Source organism: Hyaena hyaena, unplaced genomic scaffold, assembly GCF_003009895.1.
Source record: "Hyaena hyaena isolate Hyena2069 unplaced genomic scaffold, ASM300989v1 scaffold_461, whole genome shotgun sequence".
NCBI classification, from domain to species: domain Eukaryota; kingdom Metazoa; phylum Chordata; class Mammalia; order Carnivora; family Hyaenidae; genus Hyaena; species Hyaena hyaena.
Genome location: NW_024081095.1, coordinates 951,069 through 968,217, shown reverse-complemented (window position 1 = coordinate 968,217; position 17,149 = coordinate 951,069). Strand labels below are relative to the sequence as shown.

Below are 17,149 nucleotides of genomic sequence, written 5' to 3'. Positions count from 1 at the left end.
CTGACATGGGGCTTGAACCCACAACCCTGGGATCATGACCTGAGTCAAAATCAAGAGTTAGATGCTCAGCCAACTAAGCCACAAAGGTGCCCCTCCAAGGATTTTTTAAGAAACCTTTTTATTTTAGAAAAGTTTTATATCTACAGAAGAGTTGTGAAGATAGTATACCCAATATCTACACCCTGTTTCCCCTATTGTTAACATTTTACATTAGTTATTTTTTTACAAATAATGAACCACTATTGATACATTACAATAAGATTTTCTTTGTTTTTGATGGCCTTGACAGTTTTGAGGAGTCCTGGTCTGGTATTTTGTAAAATGTCCCTTAAGTGAAATTGATGTTTTTCTCATGGTAAGAAGACCACAGAGATAAGTTGTTATTCCTAAAACATGTCAAGCGTGCTTACTATCAACATGACTTACCACTGTTGATGTTAATCTTAATCATTTGGCCAAGGTAGTATTGGTCAGTTTTCTCCACTATAAAGTTACTATTTTCCCTCTTTCCCATACCGCAATATTTAAAAGGAAGTCTCTGTGCAAAATCCCCACTTAAGGAGTAAGGAGTTATGCTCCACCTACTTAATTATCGATAATAAATTATTTGAAATTTTTCTATAGAGGGAATCTGTCTCTCTTTCTCTTTCTTTCATCATTCATTTATACTAGTGTGAATTCATGGATATTTATTTTATACTTTGAGCTATAATTCAATGCTACATTTTTGGTTGCTCAAATTATTATAGCTTTGGCTTTTGGCAACTCTTGCCCCAGGGATTTTTGAACTGTAATAGGAGACTTTCTGAGTGGCTGAGTATATTTTATATAAAACTCAAAAGTTGTTAGAAGCCATATTTTTCTGCCAGAATAGAGGAGTGGTGGAATTAAGTGTGCAGAGAAAACAGAAATAAAAAACCACCCAAAAATGTCAAAAGCAGATTCCTTTATTCCCTCACTTCTTTTGTTAAACCTACATTCTGAGACCCTGTTATCCCATCCTGAGGTTTTGTGTGCCATTCCAGTTTCTGCAAACAAAATCCCTCTTTTTGCTTAAATTAGATATATTTCTTCAACCTAAAAAATTAAAACTAATCTAAAGAATTGAGGCTACAGAAAGATACTGTATTGTTTAGGTGAGGGCACAGGTAAAGAAATTTCAAGTAATGGCTATTAATATGATCCCGTTGATAAATAGAGGTCCAGGCTCCAGTTGTGTTTCCCTCAGTCATGTCTCATTCTGTCCCTTCAGTCCTGCCTTGGAGGCTCTGATGATGACTGCTACCAAGATGCTCAGCTCCACCCATCCCTGGAATCAATAAGATCCAAACCAGGTGGCACATCAGGAGTCTTGTCCTCCAAGTTGAATTTAGACACCATGGGATCTGAGTAAGCCCTTGGCAGAAATTTCCCAAGCTGACCCTGAAAACCAGCACTGACCAAAGGAGTATCCCTCTCTTCTAGATATCTAAGGAAATTTGATGCCAGTCTGGTAGAATTTGAGATTCCCTCTTTACTTTGATCTCAATCTCCTGATCTGCCAGCACCCCTTCTGCTGCTTTGGTCAGTTTTCCAGTTTTATGGGAAATCTTACCACCTCCACCTTGCTTCCCTCCCTAACTCCACCAGGTTTTTTCTATATTTTTGGTACTATTTTCTCTAATGCCTGGTGTTAAGTCCCAAACTATCACATTGGCATTCCGTGTTTGTATATAATACTATACATTATGATGACAGTATAAGATTTAAAGAGAAATTTGATTCTATTCCAGAAACAAACTTTTAAGGTAGATGTTATTCCCATATCATAAATTAAGAAACTATCATTCAGAGATTTCACTGACTTGTCTGACACAACATATGGTGAATGTGGGATTCAACCAGTGACTTCTGATTGAAGTCATTGTTCATTCTGCAATGCCATACTGCATGCATTGACAAATTATTGAGTTAAGCAGAATTTCTATTCTCTGGTTGAAGGGAATATAGAGTGACTTTATGTGTCAGCCTTTTTAGCATAGCCAAGAAAATCATTAGATATGTGTATATAACCAACATAGTTGGTTGTCCATCTATGTCATCACTTTACAGAAATTCTTACATGGTGAATTTTTCCTTTCACAACTATATTTTGGTAAGTATGAGAAAGCTAGAGAAGAAACTTGATTTGTTATTGTTAGTGATCTGTAATAACAACTCAAAACATGATTTCAACATTATCTTCTTTAGTTAAACTATAATTCAAAACAATGATAGGCATTTTAGGAATTGTATTAGATTTTGTTTTTAATTGGAAGCTAAAAGTCAGCTGCACTAAAAGGTATATAGAGGGCTTTAGTACAAACTTTCCTAGACTGGGATATTTACTAAGGGCCATTTATTTAATAGTTATTTATATTTCCAATAAAATTGTTGTGTTACTTTTCAGTTGCTGCTCTAGCAAATTACTACACGTTTAGTGGCTTAACACAACACAACTATACTGTCTTACATCTCTGTAGGTCAGAAGTCTGACATGGGTCTCACCAGCCTGAAGTCAAATACTATGGTCCTTTTTGGAATCTTGAGGGCAGGATCCATGTCCTTGCTCATTCAGGTTGTTAGCAGAATTCAGTTCCCTATGGTTGTAGGACTGAAGCCTCCATGTCCTTACTGGCTGTCAGCTGAGAACTGTCTCCAGCTTCTAAGGGCTAGTGCATTTCTTGGCTCTTTGTCCCCTTCCTCCATCTTCAAAACTGGCAATGCAGGGTCAAGTCCTTCCCTAGCTTCAAATCTCTCCTCTTTTTTTTTATTTTCTTTTCTCTTTGACCCAGCCAGGAAATTCTCTCTACTTTTATGGACTCATCTCTTTAGATTGAGTCCACAAAAATGATTCAGGATAATCTCTGTTGTCCTTGAAGGTCTGTTTCTTTAATCACATCCACAAGATCTCTTTTGCCATATAAGCTAACATATTCACAGGTTCTGAGAATTAAGGCATGGACATATTTGTGAGGGAAGCTATTATTTTACTGATCACAGCTGTCAAATCACTGTAATTTTTAACTTCATAGACTTTTACAGTAATTTAAACTCACATTCATTTGCTTCATTAGAAAAAACAAGAATATTTTAAATATTTTTCTTTATTTTGAATTTTTCCTACTTTATCTGCCACCAAAAACTTGTCCTCTGCCCATAAAATTTATGAAATAAATTTATGTACAAAATTCATTTATGTTAATTTTTCTAAACCATTTTCATGAACAACACATTTGACAAGTTCTTTTTGCCTTCTTTTCATATCATCATACAACTCATCCACTGACTTAATTTGATCTGAAAGGGATTTAAAATGGTCTTTTCTCTTCTTGAAAGTTGAAATTATGCTTTCACAGCAGATAGATTTCCTGAAGAATAGGAATCACTTGTGCTTTTCTCTATATAAGGAAGCTAAAATTTTTCATTTTACCAGAGATTATTCCATTTTTGAACAATGTCAGTTAATGTTTAATAATGATATCTAACTCCTACTCACCTAACAAAACATTCAAATTACTGCTTAATTAACAATAAATGCACTGGGTGTTATATGTAAGTGAAGAGTGACTAAATTCTACTCCTGAAACCATTATTAAACTATATGTTAATTAATTTGGATTTCAATAAAATTTTTTAAAAAAACAATAAACTGACTTTTTTCCAATGATCAATCAGCCAGGAAATACATTATACAAATCTTGATCTTTTTATCTGTCAATACTTAGCAACTTAGTTTTTATAAGAAAAAAAATAAGTACAATTGAAAATCAGTTGCAACTATTATAATTATTATAATTCTTTTTTAATAGCTCTGGTAAATGATAGATATTAAGTTATAATATGTGGCTTAAATGAAGTTTAAAAAAGAAAGTTATTTTTTTCTAACTTTTTCTTCAACTCCCTGAAAAGGTGTAATAAGTCTAATTCTCTGTGTCTCTTTTTCTTTCTATCCTTCTTCCCCTTGATCTTGCATACAAGCACCTTCAAATATCATGTCTATGAAGGTAAGTCTTAAGTCTGTATTACCAGAGTGTCCAATGGTCAATTTTCCCATTGTTAACAAAGCTGTATTTGAACACTCCTTATTAACTCAAAATATCAAAATTGTTAGTCATCAATTTTAGTATCATTACAATTATCGTACTTAAAGAGTTGAAGATGAAGAACACAAATAAGGCAAGACAAGAACTTGCTGGGAGAATGTATCAGAAATCAACAAAGATGAGGAATTTGATCACGTGGTATTGGAAAGTTAACCAGTTCATTCCACCAGTGCTGAATTCCGCACACAACGCAAGGTGAAAGAGAACTGAGACAAGGTCATTGGTAAATTGGCTAATGGATCATCTAAAGGTAATGACAATTTAACCTGCCAAAACAATGTATGAGGAATCTGTTTTCTGGACTATTTGGTGAAAAAATGAAAGAAATGGGGTGTGGGGAATAGAGAATGCAGCCAGTGTGATCAATCGATATCTTTAAGGCACAAATATGATCATACCTCCACTCCATCTCTTGAAATAGGATGTAGTTCACAAGGCTGTCTACTGCCATTGAGTCTTCCATATCCTGGGCAAACCTCAATACCTTTAGCTTTGCAAAAACATGAAAGAACACCTTTGTTCTTGATAATGTTTGATGAGTTCCTTGTATACCACAAACTCTATAGGCCTCCAGGCATGTAGTAGTGCCTGAGGGTCCAGCATATCCAAGGTCAGAGTAGACTCCTCTGCTGGAGTGCAGCATGCACAGCTTCTCTGCCTGTGAGTTCCCTGGGTGGGGGGGAGGACAGACATAAACAACCAACTGCTGGTGCTGGCTTTGAATCCAGGCAGCAGAAAGGAGATATACGTAAGCAGTAAATTAGATACCACATGAACCTGGGAATTCAGCTATTCTAGCAATCTATTAAACAATGTCTCCTTAATTATCCTGGAATTACTCATTTTGTTATATCTGCTTGTATTTGTTATCAACTGTTGTGTAACAAATTACCTGAAAATTTAATGTCTTAAAACAAGAAGCATTTATTATCTCAGTGTCTGTGGGTCAGGAATTTGGCAGCAGCTTAATCAGATGATTCTGGTACGGGGCACTCATGTGGTTTATAATCAAGATGTTGGCCAGACCTGCAGTCATTTGAAGGTTTGACTGGGGCTGATGGATTCACTTCCAAGTTCATTTATCACTCATGTATCTGTTAGCTAGAAGCCTCACTTCTTTTCCATGTGATCCTTTCCATAGAATAGCATGGCAGTTGGCCCAGTGTAAGTGATCTGGGAAAGAGCCAATACCAAAAAAAAAAAAAAAAAAAGTGTAAAAATCATTATGTGACTCCCATAATCTGTTGGAGGACCAGACGTCCAGTCTCAAGAATTCTGCCAGCAAAAAACAGGACCCAAACTAGTGGGACTGTCCCCAGTGGAGATATTTCAGATGATGTCATAGGAAACACACATTGTAGTTCAAACCACTGATACTAACACTGAAGAGTAGAATCTGCACCACTGATTTCCTAAAAACCAAATTTCCTTGCCAGAGAAGAATGGATTCTTATGCCACATGGTCCTCAAGTTTCACTCTTCCATATCAAAATCTTAAACACTTCACTGGCAGAATCAGTGTCTATGCCCTAAGTACAAAAGGAGACTGACAAAAGTAATTTCTGATTTCTATCTTGGGGAAGATAACCTCCCAATATAATGTGGAAAATTTTCTAAACCGAAGTATGGTATTCCAAAGATGCTGGACAATAACAAAGACTAAAAGGGTCCATCCAGTCTACTTCTCTACTTAGCTTCACAAAATCAACAAACACCCACTTCTATATGTAAATTTCCAAACAGCAGTAGCAAACCATGGTCTGTAATATCACCTAATAATTTATATTATAACTTATTATAATATTTTATAATAATATAAACCATGACCTAGCTATAACATCCATGACCTATAGATATTAACCCTTAGATTATATCATGAAAATGTCTCCATTATGAAATTTTATAATATGAGGACTAAATTGTAAAGTTAAACACTATCAGCATACCCTATATAAAATAGTAGAATATTTGTTAAAATAAATAATTAAAATATCAAGTGTGAAAATGGAAATAGATAATAGAGTTCTGCAAGCAGTCATAAAGCTGTAATTGACAAGACTTACTTCCTCTACCACAACTTCCATGTTCCTTTGTTCTAAGCCAGCAGCCTGGCTATCTGGGGCTATTTACCTGATAAAATGAACCAAACTTTTATTCCTAATGAATTGGAGGTCTTAATGCCTGAGTATATGGAATTACAGCAGTCTGTCATTAATTTTTACCAATGTCAGTGATGATATAAGAAATTCTAATTTGTTGAGGCTGTGCATAATCTGAGTGTTGGTTATAGTCACTATGTTACTTTGTTTATGAACCCACTAAGCAAGTACTACTGTAATTAGGGGAAAAAAAAAAACTAGAATGACAAGTCGTCTTGTCTACTTGATCTTTGAGATCTCTGCAGGGTCACCTCTCATGTGCATATACATAAGGCATATATAGTCTCACATCCTAAAAGACGCATCTACCTAAAAAAAATAGTTTAAAAAAAAAACAGATTCACCTACCTACTCCTTATTGCCAATCCTCCAGTATTATTCCATACAATTCTCTGAAAATACTCTGGGTATAGATTCATTTCTGCAGGCCATCTCTCTTTCCAGAGAAATTAGGTAGTGAAACGTTCTGGTCTAAGCTTTGCCAAACAAGAGGATGTCTCTTCCCCATTTTCTTTCAAGACCACTTCTAAGTCTATAATTGGACCAGAATCCAGTTATGGCTGGTGCATAGCCATCGGTAAACAAGCTCATTCATTTTCTCCCAATCAACTCATCCAAGGGAGATTCCCTCTGCAATCAGAGGCGAGAGGTGAAGGGAGATGTGGTCATGCAGCAAGGGTAAGCTTATTGGGAGTATGAATCACTTGCTTATTCAGTTTAATTTGGTCTTTTGGAACTGAGATTTAGCATTTCAACTTAATGCTAAAGGGCTGCTACATCATCTACGTGTATGGCTTACGTTCAGATATCACCAGTCCTTGATGTACAGTGCAGGTCCTAGGAACACTCAGGGTGCCATGGCCAAAAAATTTAATCTCTATTAGGAACAAGGAGAAAACCAAAAGCTGATTCTTAAAAGGAATAGTTATCTGTCAAAGACAGCATTGTAATTTCCCTAGGGACTGCCATAGACTTCATTCATGGAGATCTGCCGTAGAAATTTGGATCCCTTGGGTCTTAAAAGATACACAGCAGATCTACTGGTCCAGCTAAAAAGCCTTCTCTTGCTCTGGAACTCACTTCAGCCTGGAAGGCAGCCTTTTGGGCCTCTCAGTTAAAAGTTTGGAGTAAATGTATATGCCCCTTCCAAAACATAAAAAAGACCACCAAGCATTGTGCTGCTTTTTTTTAGTAGTAAAGGAAACAAATCTCACAAATAGTAAAAAACAGAATCAAATGGTTTGCTCGTACCTATACTCTATCCAGGAAAGATTTCCACTTCACAAATCTGAGGGAAAAAAATCAAATATTAAAAAGTACACTACCTGAAACTTTACTTAGTATTAATCTCTGGAAGAGAGAAATAAGTAAAGAAATGTCATAATGTAAAAAAAAAAAGTGGGACCTAATAAATGCCTATTTTGGAAGGTATTTTATCTTATTTATTAATTATTTAGGCTTATTAATCTTTAATCTCTGGCACTTTTGAAAGTTATAGAAAATAATAAGGCATGTGCACAAAGATGACTCCAACTCATAAAACATTTCATATTTTTCCAGTACCTACCACAGGCACTATATGGCTCTTTTTATAATCTCAATACATGTTTCCTTGAATAACTGATGGGATCATCACTAATGTGGTAGCACAGAAATAGCATGAACTTTGGAGCCTAAAAACATCTAGATTCAAATCTCATCTCTAATACTTACCAACTCTGTGACTTAGTAAGTATTCAGTTAGACTGAATAAGGGTGCTTCCAAAGATATCCACTTGCTAGTCATTGGGACCTGAGAATACGTCACCTTACACGGCAAAGGGGACTTCACAGATGTGATTAAGTTAAGGATCTTGAGATGGAGAGATTATTTTGGATTATCGAGGTGGGCCCAATGTAATTACAAAGGTCTTTCTAAGGGGACGGTAGGAAGGTCAGAGTCAGAGCTTTGATGACAGAAGCAGAGACTGGAGGAACACAGCCCTGCTGAAACCTTGATTTTAGAACTTCTGACCTCCAAATGTGTAACAGAATACATTTGTGTTGTTTTGAATGACTAAAATTGTAGTAATTTGTACAACGGAAAACTAATCCAGACTCTCTGAGCCTTAGCTTCCTTGTGGGAAAATAGAAGTAATATATTTATACTTTAAAGATTAAAAATAATTATAAAGCACTCAGCACATAGTAAGTACTCAATGAGTGGCAGTGGTTGTGACACGTGCTGTATCGTTAGAGGTGAAGTTTAGCATATTAATTAAAAGCTTACAAACTAGAGTCAGACTGAAGGGTATTTCTTTCCAGACTCTACCATTGGCCAGTTCTAGGTTCATCTGTAAAATGAAGTTAAGGATAGGCTCATAAGACTGTTATGAGGATAAATTGTGAAATTTCATATAAAATACTGAGCCCCACATCTGACCCAAGATGTCAGCACATAATAAATATTGGCTCCAACTACTACTCGATTCCAACTACTGTTGTTTGTTTTTGCAATTTCACCACCGAAGCATTCAAAAACTATCTCTGTAATTTAAAAAGATGTCCCTGTAATTTCCTGCCACCAGATGACTACATCTTGCCGTGGTCACTCATTTTGAACTTCAAAGAATGAAGTTGGCCTGGGGCTTAAAATAGTAGCTCTATCCTGGGCTCACCCAGATTTAACCCTAACTATTAATTCCCCCCAATTCCATTCCAAAAAGAAGAAAAATAATCTCTTTATTAAAATAACAAAAGTAGGCTTCAGTAAACATTAATAACTACTAAAACCAAATGTTTTTGCTTCAGTAAATCGCATCCTAAGGTACAATTACATTTCTTCTTTCTTGTCCCAAGCATGTCTTTACCAGTTTATTCTCAGCTGTCCTCTATACACCAGCATTCTTTCTGACCATTACATAATTTAAAATATATATCCTAGTGCTCACATTTTCATAAATCATGAAAGGTGTTTTAAACAGTCTCTGTTTCAGCACCTTTCTCATACTTACAAATTTTGTTATAAATTGGAGATAAAATAAAATAGGAAATATAAATCAAAATATTGAACATGCATAGATATGACTTATTACATCTGAAAGCACTTAGGAGGGGTGCGTGGCTGACTCATTCAGTAGAGCACATGTCTCTCAATCTCAGGGTTGTGAGTTCAAGCTCCATGTTGGTCATGGAGGCTGCTTTAAAAAATAAAAAAGGCACTTAGAAAGTGAAAAACTGAAAAACTGGAATTAAGTTCTGATTTTCATGAGATTTTCTTCTGATAGTATGCTCATGAACGTCACCATCATTGTCACCATGAAAAATCAGAAAGAGAAAGAAACATTCAGAATACATGGATACATTTTCTATTTTAGGCGGAAGGCTAATGTGTGTGTACTCACAGTACTTACATTTGTCCTTGTTCACATCACATGAGGTAGTCAACATAAGAACTTTCTTATCAACAGAATAAATTTGAATTAGAGTGCATATATAATTTGTCAATAAAACTAAAATACTTTTGAGGGCACCTGGGTGGCTCAGTTGGTTAAGCCTCTGACTCTTGATGCCGGCTCAGGTCAGCTGATGAGATATGGCCCTGGGTCGGGATCCAGGCTCGCAGGGCAAAGCCTGCCTGGGATTTTCTCTCTCCTTCTCTCTCTGCCCTTTACCTGCTTTTACTCACTGTCTCTCAAAATATGTAAATAAACTTAAAAAAACACTTTTGAGAGTGAAAGGGGGCACACTGTTAATAATTATGCCAGAAAATAGATGTAAACCAGGACTGACTAGAAAACCTGGGCATGTGGTCAGTGTTGAATGGATGTGACACCACCCTGGGTGGAAGCATCTGGAGGGGAGGGGAGAAGGTACTAGTATGACACCATTTTATTTATTTATTTTTTAATGTTTTTAATTTATTTCTGAGAGAGAGAGACAGCATGAGCAGGGGAGGGTCAGAGAGAGAGGAGACACAGAATCTGAAGCAGGCTCCAGGCTCTGAGGTAGCTGTTGGCACAGAGCCCAATGCAGGGCTCAAACCCACAAACCGTGAGATCATGACCTGAGCCGAAGTTGAACACTTAACCGACTGAGCCACCCAGGCGCCCAAGTATAACACCATTTTAAAGCTGACTTCACCCAGGGGCGCCTGGGTGGCTCAGTCGGTTAAGCGTCCGACTTTCGCTTAGGTCATGATCTCCCGGTTCGTGGGTTCGAGCCCCACGTCGGGCTCTGTGCTGACTGCCAGCTCAGAGCCTGGAGCCTGTTTCAGTCTGTGACTCCCTCTCTCTGACCCTCCCCTGCTCATGCTGTCTCTCTCTCTCCTAGAAATAAATAAAAAATTAAAAAAAAAAAAAAGCTGACTTCACCTGTATATTTACCATTCCCCTTAGATGGTGGCAAAGTATCCTTTATGTCGACTGAAAGAAAACTAACCTCAAAATAAGTTAGTAAACACTATTCATTGTCTCACTGAGAACTATAGCCAAGGAAACAGTATCTCAGATTGGTCTGAAGACCTCCTAACCTTGTTAGCTACAGGAGATTATATATACAAAAAAGAGGAGGAGTATAAGTGATTCCAAGCAGTTCTCTAAATTTTTTCACATCACAAAGTATAATTTGTTACAACTGTAACAATTAAGGATTATTGATTTCCACAAAGACACGAGAAAGACCCTTAGGTCATCTTCATACATTATGCTTTTATCATATCTGATTGTTTAAAAATATTGTTTGTATGTCTCTGCCTATCTGTTTTTCCAGTTCTTGATTTCTGTTTTTTGTTTTTTGTTTTTTTTTAATTTTATATATTTACTCTGAGAGAAAGTGAGAGAGGGGCAAAGAGAGAAGGAGAGAGAGAGAGAATCCCAGGCAGGCTCTGCCCCATCATCATGGAGCCCAATCTGGGGCTAGATATGGGGCTCAAATATACAAAACATGAGATCATGACTTAAGCTGGGAACAAAAGTCAGAGGCTTAGCCTCCTGAGCCACCCAGGAGTGCTTCCAGTTTTTGTTTTTGATTTCTCCTTGAGGTCACTTGAGACAGCCACAGAAGGCTTACACTGGTCGCCTAGTGCAGCTCTAGGGCACATTTACCAGGCTGCTTGGCTCTCTGGGTTTCAGGCTAACCTAGAACAGTGATCCAAAGAAGGAACCAGAAGCTCCTGGATACTCACTGTCGTTCTTCCTATTCCCATGATTATCTTCTTTCACGATCTATTTCTGATGTAATTTCATGCACACTTATTATTTTAAAAAACTTTAGTATCCTTGGGTTCTAGGTATATTCAGAGGTGAATAAGAATTTTTTAAATTTTTTTTTAATTTTTATTTATTTCTAGGAGAGAGAGAGAGAGAGACAGTGTGAGCAGGGGAGGGTCAGAGAGAGAGGGAGATACAGACTCTGAAATAGGCTCCAGGCTCTGAGCTGGCAGTCAGCACAGAGCCCGACGCCGAGCTCGAACCCACGAACCGCGAGATCATGACCTAAGGGAAAGTCGGACGCTTAACCGACTAAGCCACCCAGGCGCCCCAAGAATTCTTAAAGAGCAACAAATCATATAGAAAGACAAATTAGAACACGAGCATTCATCAGTCATCATCAATGTTGGCCTTGTGATGTAATGTAAGAAGAAATTCAGAAGTGTACATATAAGCTAGTGAGAGCTCGTGGGGAAGGGTGCCTAAGAAAATCTGATGAAATAAGAGATGCATTGATAGCAGGTGTAACCCCTAAAATAAGAACAAACCCTCTGGGAATTCCAGGCAGGGGAAAAAAATTAAAAGGACCAGAAATCTGAAGCTTTGGTGCAGAGGGAAACTGAAGCATTTTCATGTAAGCGTACACCAGGCTACTGATGGGAGATGGAGAGTGAAAATGAACAGGAATGCTTTGAGAGAAGGATGAAGGATTTTGTTTACCAACCTAAGGAATTCAGAGTTTAACTCTTCCTCAATACCTTTATATATATATTCATTGGTGCGAGCCTGGAAATCTCTATCTACATATATTTTAGGTTCAGAAAGATTCAAATGTACTTCTAATGTTGAGAGTCCCTGAGATAGGAAAGTTTTTAAACTGGAATTAGGAAAAGGGGGTAAGGGTTACAGCTTAGAGGTAAAAACCATGTGGTGATAGAATGTCTGGTGAAGAGGTGACATACAGGGATGCCTGTATAGATCTAAGGTACATATAGATCTAAGGTACATCTTAGCTTTCTGGCTTGGGCTATGGGATTGATTTTAATTATATCAAACTGTTACCAAACAATGTTCTAGAAGATTTCACCCAAGGAACATGATGTTTTCTCCAAAAAAAGGTTAAATAAGTACTACTTTAACAGCATATGCAATGAATCTGAACTTTAGTTTGTGATGGAACAGGGATTTGGAAGATGCTGACATTTTCAAGTTTTGAGGCTAAAATTTCGTTACCTTCATCGTCCCCTGTTGAGGCAGGCTAGAGGAAAACGCTGTCCCTTTGGTAATACACAGACAAAGCAATTCCCAAACAGCCCTCTGAAGAAGATGCTACAGACTGCTATGCTAAGCCTTTATATGGCAGTGTTTATAACAATGTTTTAGTTTTCACTTAATTGTAAGTTGGAAGAAGAGGATGCAGGGTGCCGAATGCTATCTTTCCTGTTTTCCAGATTTGACAACTAAAGACGAAGGCTGAACGCAACAGGTCGGACACTGAAAAGACCCGGGCCTGTCTTTTCCACTTATTTCCAAATGTCTAGTAATTTCTTCGACAAGCAGAACAGTATTGTTTGCCCCCAACCATCATTACACTTCAGTAATGTGAAGGAAGAGCCAGGAGATAGAGCAGAGCTGAAGGAAGACAGGGTAATAATTAGAAATGTCTAGATAGTGTTTACTGTATGTCACAAATGGTTCTTTTTTCTTTTAAGTTTATTTATTTATTGGGGGGGAGAACGAGCATGAGTAGGGGAGGGGCAGAGAGAGGGAGAGAGAGAGAGAGAGAGAGAGAGAGAGAGAGAGAATCCCAAGCAGGGTGTGTGCTGTCAGCTCAGAGGCCAAGGCAGGACTTGAACTCACAAGCCTCAAGATCATGACGGAAGCCAAAACCAAGAGTTGGATGCTCAACCGACTGAGCCACCCAGAAGCCCCTGCCAGAAATGATTCTAAACACATTTAATTTTGCTCCCCTACAGCCCTTTGAAGTAGGTACTATTATCATCTTCATTTTTCATAAGAAAATGGTGGCATGGAGAAGTTAAGTAACTTGCTTTGGGCCACACAGCTAGTAAACAACAGAGCTGGAGTAGGGAACCACATCCGGGCTCCAGCACTGACACTGTGACCACAGCTGAGGAAGAGCTACATCCACACCTTTGGACCCAGCAAGGATTTGCTTCCATTGGACAGATGGACACTCTGGAAGTTGTCTGGGAGTTAAACCGGTTTCCCAGGGCCTTGAAAGTAACATGTGTCCATAGGTTTCAGAGAAAGAACCAATAAAGAAAGGTTGAAGACCTAGGAGAGAATAATAATCACTGGAACAGGTTCTGGAGAAGAGACAAGATGAGACTTCTTCCATAGGGGCGTCTCACTGTCAGCACAGAGCCTGCTTGGGATTCTCTCTCTCCCTCTCTCTGCCCCTCTTGACCCACTCCCTCCTCTCAAAATAAATAAATAAACATTTTAAAAAATGATGAGACTTCCACAGGTGAAGGATTACCTTTTGCCGGGAGAAAGGACAAGTGAGGCTGTAGGTGACTCTTTAAACACATATTGAAACCTGAGGTGGTTCACACCAGATGAGGCAGGAAGAAAACTGGTGCAGAGCATGAAAAGTCAGTGTTTGGGGAGTCAACAGTTTGGGGTTTCCACGTAGAGGTTGCTGGACAGGTTCAGCAGCCTCAGAGGCGGGACCCGCCTCATGGCTTGTGGCTACATGGGTCAGGGCCCAGTGCACAACGAAAATCAAGATTCCTAGCCCCAAAAATTGTCAAGAATTTCAAGATAACAGCAGTGCAGCGCTGAAGCAGGCACACACACAGGGTCTTTCTGAGCGTGGGGCCGAAGGAGACTCTGAGGCTACATGCCTGCTCAAAGGCTGAGGGAGGAGTGAGTCTATAAATCTGTGCTGGCATCAGCCTGACTCTACACTAAATCAGATTTCTGAGTCACCCCATTGCTTCTAACCAAAATCTCTCCCCATGAGGAAGAAGAGAATCAGGTGGTGAGTAAATCTCTCTCCCCCTCCTCCCCCTGCCCCAGGCAGTTTTCCACCTCCTGATTTTCCAGCCTAGTGAAACCATGACTTTCCTTTTTCTGTAAGGGAAGGTGTTGATTTTTATTTGTGAGCAAGTCTTGCTTATCATCCCTAAGTCTTTTGCTCCATAGTAAAAACTGATAAATTATTACATTAAAAAGTGACTATATTTTGAGGCACCTGGTGGCTCAGTTGGTTAAACTTCTGACTCTTGATTTCGGCTCAGGTCATGATCTCACTGTTAGGAGACTGAGCCCCGGGTCGGGCTCTGTGCTCACAGCATGGAGCCTCCTTGGGATTCTCTCTCTCTCTATCTCTCTCTCTCTGCCACCCCCCCCCCTCTTTCTCAGAAGAAAGAAATAAACAAAAGAGTGACTATATTTCTTAAAACAGAGATCACATCTTTTAATATACAAAATTATTTCATTTTAAGAGACTAGCGAATATCCTCATGGAGTTACTGGAAAAAAACCAAAAGGTGTTTCTGTGGAGGAACTTAGAGACTATTCAATTGCTTCTAACTTGTTAAATGAGTTACAAGTCATGTTCTATAAACATTGCATAGCAGGTTTCAAATTATATTTAATTTCAGAAAATTGACATTTTACCAGGGTGCTTCCCTCCAACATAAATCTCACTTTCTTACCAATAATAATAATAATAATAGTGTTTTTCTAAATAGAAAATTTTTTCAATTATTCGTTGGAAGTATTTGCTTTAGAACTAATGAGAAATCAAATATTTGTTTAAATACTTGAACAACCTGACTTGTGTATATAACTCTTATAATTATTTTTGTTGCCATGAACTCTCACAGATACTGAGCATTCCTGGTGGTTATGTTTTCAAAAATATTTATATTATCAGATTAGCTGAAACTATTTTAACAATGTTTGCAGAGATTTTGTGGCAGCCAAAAGGCACATGAAAAAACATTTTCAAAATAAATAAAATTGTAGAGATAAAACAAAGCAGGTAGTATCTTCTAGTCCACCCTCCTGTCTTAAGAACATTTGTTAATATAAATATGGCAGTTTTGAAAATCTATAAACCACAACCATTTGGTTGTACATGGAGCTCATTTTTTTTAATACCACTATAGAAAATTGCATGGAGTCAGGTTCACATCAAACTTTGAACTGGCTAAGTATTATGTCTGTTCTTTGAGCAGTCTGTCAAAATCTCTGTTTTTTTCATCTGTGTAATGGAAGTTTTCATTCCTGAAATGATTATAGAAGCACCTTAGAAAATGTAATGCGTATATAGAGAGGAACCATTCACATCACCCTGTATTTTAACCCTAACATCATTACACTTAAAAAGCTTGGACATATGATGCCTCTGAACCACAATACGATGTCCTTTAACAATAATCAGTTGTTAAATAATATTGTTGTCAGTCAATCAGTTGTCAATAATATAATAATAACAACAACAAAAGCAACAACAGCAACACTTAAAGGGCTTAGATAAGGTTTGAATCAGACTATATTATTAAAAACAGGCTGCTCAACTCTCAACAATAGCTAAAACATAGAAAGATCCTAAGTGTCCATCAACAGACGAATGGATCAAGAAGATGTGGTTTATCTATACCATGGAATACTACATGGCAATGAGAAACAATGAAATCTGGCCATGTGTAGCAACATGGATGGACCTTGAGGGTGTTATGCTGAGCGAAATAAGTCAGGCAGAGAAGGACAAATAACATATGTTTGCATATATAGGAGGATTAGGAGGAACTTAACTGAGGAACAAGGGGGAGAAGAAGGAGGGAAATGGTGGGGGAAAGGGAGAGAGGCAAACCATGAGAGACTCTTGAATGCTGACAAAAACTGAGGACTGATGGATGTGGGGGAGAGGGGGGATGGGCATGGAGGAGGGCACTTGTGGGGATGAGCACTGAGTGTTATGTGGAAACTAATTTGACAATAAACTATTTGTAAAAAAAAAAAACAGGCTGCTCAACTATAAATAGGTAGGTAGATACATGGATAGATGATTGATAGATGCAAACATACATACATAGATAATAGAGAGGGATATCATGCTGGAGGAATAGGATTTGTACTCGCAGAAATCCCCAATGTAATATAAGACATGATATGGATGCACAAATAATTACAGCACATGGGAAGATTATAACTGCCCCAAACGTAATATATGGGAATAATGTTGACTGATCATATTTCTTTTTCCAAAACACAAGTTAGTCAGATCAAGATGCCTAAACTGGGTCAGAAGATATTAGAAACAAAGTTTAGTCCTCCGATCTGAGTAACTTGTATTATAGGAAAAAAGAAGCATTATCAGTTAGCATTATTAGGTACAAGCAGGACCAGGCACATAATTTGTGAGCCCCATTATAATTTTTTTAATGCTTAGTTATTTTGGGGAGACAGACAGAGAATGAGCAGCGGAGGGCGAGAGAGAGGGGGAGACACAGAATCTGAAGCAGGCTCCAGGCTCTCAGCAGTCAGCACAGAGCCTACGTGGGGCTAGAACTCACAAACCGTGAGATCAGGACCTGAGCGCAACAGACTGAGCCACCCAGGTGTCCCTCTTTGTTAAACTTTTACTGGGAACTTCCAAACAGTGACAGCTGAACAGTAAGCCAAAAAGTCAGTGAGTGAC

General features: G+C 38.1%; 1 long non-coding RNA gene across 1 annotated transcript in view; it reads right to left on the bottom strand.

Annotated features, from left to right (window-relative positions):
• Positions 1-5,040: 5,040 nt before the first annotated feature.
• LOC120246300 overlaps positions 5,041-17,149 on the bottom strand; it is a 130,050-nt gene continuing 117,941 nt past the window's right edge. The window contains exons 8-9 of the long non-coding RNA XR_005532005.1: positions 7,535-7,571; positions 5,041-5,297 (exon numbers count right to left, since the gene is read on the bottom strand). This is a non-coding gene — a long non-coding RNA (uncharacterized LOC120246300). The remainder of the gene's footprint in view (positions 5,298-7,534; positions 7,572-17,149) is intronic.